We start from the raw sequence: 4,164 nt of genomic DNA on the forward strand, positions 1-4,164 counted from the left end.
ATGAAAATCTCGACTAGGCCTGGTGCACATGCGCGAGTATTCCTGCAGGACAGATCCTGGGAAGCAGACAGGCTGGCTGGACGAGGGCTTTTGTAAGGTGATGGGCACTGTCGCCCCACCTCCAACCTCAGACTCACACCCTAGCTCCCGTCTCCCCACCACTCCCGTCCCGTCCCTCTTCGAAACCTCCAAAGTTTGAAGGTCACGTGCATTTGCATTTCTCTGCTCATGGGTGAAGTTAAGCATCTTTCAGCTAACAGCCATGTGGGTTTCCTTCTGCATGCGTCTGGGCTGCTTGCCCAACTTCCAGTGAGACGCTCGGCCCCCATCCTTACTAATTCACAGGCCCGCTCTGCTGGGGAGTTGGCCCTTCCGTTGAGGTATGAGTTAGCAACAAGCTTTTCCCAGTTTGCGGCACATCCTAGGACTTAAAAGGTTATATCTATGCAAAATGTTGCAATTTGTAATTTACTTAAATTTATCAAAAAATTTTTTATGACCTCTGCTTCTATCATGCTGGGAAAAGCTTTCCTCATGGTGAGACTATTAAACTGCCTCCAGTCTCCTGTGTTTTCTTCAAATGCTTTTGTGGGTTTGTTGTTGGCATTTGTATTTCTGGTCCATGTGGAATTTACTTTGGAGTGAGATAGGAGTCCAATGTCATGTTTCCTTCCGATGGCTGCTCAGCTGTCCCAACACCCTTTATTAAAGAACGCCCTTTTCCTCGCAGATTTTAAATGCCAAATAATAGTATGCTAAATGATCACACGGACCTCTGATCTGTGTGTTCAGTCAACCACCTATAACAGAATGTTCTGGTCGGCTCTGTGACAGATTCTACCCTCTGGCAGGACTGGCGCCTTCTTTTTTAGAATTATACAGGCTATTGTTTTTGGGGTTTTTTTGTTGTTTTTTTTTTTTTTGTGATACGCGGGCTTCTCACTGTTGTGGCCTCTCCTGTTGCGGAGCACAGGCTCCAGACGCGCAGGCTCAGGGGCCATGGCTCACGGGCCCAGCCGCTCCGCGGCATGTGGGATCTTCCTGGACCGGGGCACGAACCTGCGTCCCCCTGCATCGGCAGGTGGACGCTCAACCACTGCGCCACCAGGGAAGCCCAGGCTATTGTTTTTGGTTTTTTTCTTTACTTTTTAAAATTGTGGGGGCTTCCCTGGTGGCGCAGTGGTTAAGATCCGCCACCACAATGAGAGAAGCCCACACACCACAACGAAGAGTAGCCCCCGCTCGCCACAACTAGAGAAAGCCTGCACGCAGCAACAAAGATCCAACGCAACCAAACATAAATAAATAAACATTAAAAAAAGAAAGCTCACATTTCTTGATAAAAGGTAAATTTTATGTTTTTTATGTGTTTTACCACAATTTTATAGATTATTTTTATTTATTTATTTTTGGCTGCACTGGGCTTTCGTTGCTGCACATGGGCTTCTCATTGGCATGGCTTCTCTTGTTGCGGAGCATAGGATTTAGGCGTGCGGGCTTCAGTAGTTGTGGCTTGTGGGCTTAGTTGCTCTACGGCATGTGGGATCTTCCCAGACCAGGGCTCGAACCCGTGTCCCCTGCATTGGCGGGCGGATTCTTAACCACTGCGCCACCAGGGAAGTCCCCTGAACTTTTTCTCATCTTTCTAAATCTGAAACTGTCTCCATTAAACACTCACTCCCCATCCCCTAGCCCCTGGCAACCAACATCCTTTCTATCTCTAAGAATTGCATTACTCTAGGGACCTCGTAGAAGTGGAATCATAAAGAATTTGCTTTTTTGAGACTGGCTTAATTCACTTGGCACAATGTCCTAAAGGCTCATCCATGTTCTTTCCTGTTTAAGGCTGAATAATATTCCATTGTAAGGATGGACCACATTTCGCTTATCCATTTATCCACTGAAGGACATTTGGGGTGCAGCCGCCTTTTGGCTATTGTAAAAAACGTTGCTATGAACACAGGTGTACGAATATCTATTCGAGTCCCTGCTTTCAATTCTTTTGGGCATATATTCAGAAGTGGAATGGCTGGATTGTATGGTAGTTCTATTTTTAATTTTTTGAGGAACTGCCGTACTGTTTGCCATGGAGGCTGCACCATTTTACATTCCCACCAATAATGCATCGGGTTCAGTTCTCCACAGACATTCCCACCAACACTGATTATTATTATTATTTTTTGATAGTCGTCATGCTAACAGGTGTGAAGTGGCGCCTCACTGTGGTTTGGACTGGCATCTCTTTAATGACTAATGATGTTGAGCATCTTTCCACGTGCTTGTTGACCACTTGGTTATCTTCTTTGGAGACATGTCTGTTCAAGTACTTGCAGGCTAATTATTCTTGCACCTTTATTTTCCTCATGGATTTCAGGATAGGTTCACATAGTTATAAAAAAAAAAAATCCTGTAGCTACTCTTACAGGTTGCATTCAATGCAACCTTGGGGAGACTGTGGCCTCACCCCTCCTTGGGTTTCCTTTCCAGTCCTCACTGTGGATTCCTGGCTAGTCTACCTTGTTCTTTCTACCCTCCCTCTGGCTCCAAGTATCACCCACACCTGATGAGGCCTCCAGCTGCCCCTAGCTCTGTCCCGAACAGCTCACCTGAGTGTCCCCAGGTCTCTCCATCGTTCCGCATCAAACTCTCAACAGCTGACCCCTGCACACCTGCTCTCCTGGCCTGTTCACCTGTTTCCCAGTGACAGTAGGGGGTCCAGGTGACCACTGGGTGCCGTCTTTGCCTCCTCTCTCTTCCTTGACTTGGAGGAAGTCAGCGTCCTGGCAGGAGAAAGGTGCAAAGAGAGAAAAGGACTTTTATAAAAGGTCCATTTACCAAGGTGCAGGCAAGGGGTAGGCGAAACCAACAGGGTGGTGAAGACCCGGGTAGGGGCTGGCCTCAGAGCCCTAAGAGGGTAGAAAGGGCCTCAGGGTAGGGACTGGGGCCTCAGGGAGAGGACCTCAGGGAGAGGACCTCAGGGAGAGGAGAGGTCTGTGCCCAGCCGGGAGGGAGCTGGGGAAATTCCCCAACCTCTGGGCTGGCTTCCAAACTCACCCGGAAGCCAGGGGAGAGTGGGGGATGGGGCCACCGATGCGGCCTAGAGCGCAGGCCATGGGGACGGAGGAAGGTGGGTCTGGGGGGCAAACCGGGAAGGCCCAGCCCACTTCTCTGCCCCCACCTCTTCCATTCCAGGACTAGGATTGGACACCTGACCATTCCCCACCCCCCACTCCTGTTCTTTTTCCTTCCATGCCCTTTGGCACCTGGAGCTCTCTGAAAGCCTCATGTGAGCAGGTCTCAGCCAGCAGCAAACGCTCCTTGGGCGCCACGTTGTCCTTGGGACGAAGTCCAAGCTCCTTGATCACCTGGCTACAGGTCCCTCCCCTGGCCTGCCCCTCCCCCCACTACCCCAACCCCTAGCAGTCCGCGCTCCCAACTCAGGTTCTTCCGGTGCGTCCCGCACAGGTGGCGCCGCCCACCGTCCGGCACACTCCCTGCACCCTCATAGCTCTTCCCTCTGTAGGTGGGTTTCCACCTATGTAGTGGGTATGGGGCTCCCCTCTGTACTCGAGGGTGCTGGACCCCCTCCGCACTCCAACCCCCAGGCCTGGCTCTGTCGGGGGCTGGTGACCATGGGTTGGTGCTCCCGGTGTAGGGCACCGTGAACGCTCAGAAGCGCCAGCCGCCCAGGCCACAAAGCCCAGACTCCCCGGCACACGCCTCCTCAACCCCAGCTCCCAGGACTTCCCTGGCTTCGCTGCGCACCTCCTCCCTCGGTCAAGGCCAGTCCCCACCAGTAAAGCAGGAATGCCTGCAGGGCAAATCCCCACCTAGGCGTCTCCCACAGCACCCCTGCCCGCAGCGTTAAGCCCTTTCCCCCTCTCGCTCTCGGGACACCGGATACCTCTATTGTAGCGCCCAGCGCGGAGCGAGCAGCGCGTGAGAACTCACTCCGCGACCCACGCCCCGCCCTCGGGAAGGGCCCGGCCCGCAGTCAGCAGAGGGTAGGACTGCGTCGACGCCCACGACCCACCTCACCCAGCCCGGCCGAAATCCCGGGGTTGGGGCGCGTGGAGCACGAGAGGGCGGGCGCGGGCCTCTGGGGCTCACCACACCTCCTTCGCCCTCCACCCCTCATTTGGGCGGGCGGGGCCAAAGGTTAGG

At 53.0% G+C, this 4,164-nt stretch overlaps 1 long non-coding RNA gene across 1 annotated transcript; it reads right to left on the reverse strand.

Annotated features, from left to right (window-relative positions):
• Positions 1-2,116: 2,116 nt before the first annotated feature.
• LOC113627725 (uncharacterized) lies at positions 2,117-4,025 on the reverse strand. Its single transcript, XR_003435703.1, has 3 exons — positions 3,905-4,025; positions 3,264-3,335; positions 2,117-2,780 (listed from the first exon to the last, which is right to left on the reverse strand). It is a non-coding gene; the product is annotated as an uncharacterized LOC113627725 (long non-coding RNA).
• Between the last annotated feature and the right edge of the window lie 139 nt (positions 4,026-4,164).

This window comes from Aethalodelphis obliquidens, unplaced genomic scaffold, assembly GCF_003676395.1.
Source record: "Aethalodelphis obliquidens isolate GAN/ISIS:26980383/991018 unplaced genomic scaffold, ASM367639v1 scaffold21, whole genome shotgun sequence".
In the NCBI taxonomy this organism is placed as follows: Eukaryota; Metazoa; Chordata; class Mammalia; order Artiodactyla; family Delphinidae; genus Aethalodelphis; species Aethalodelphis obliquidens.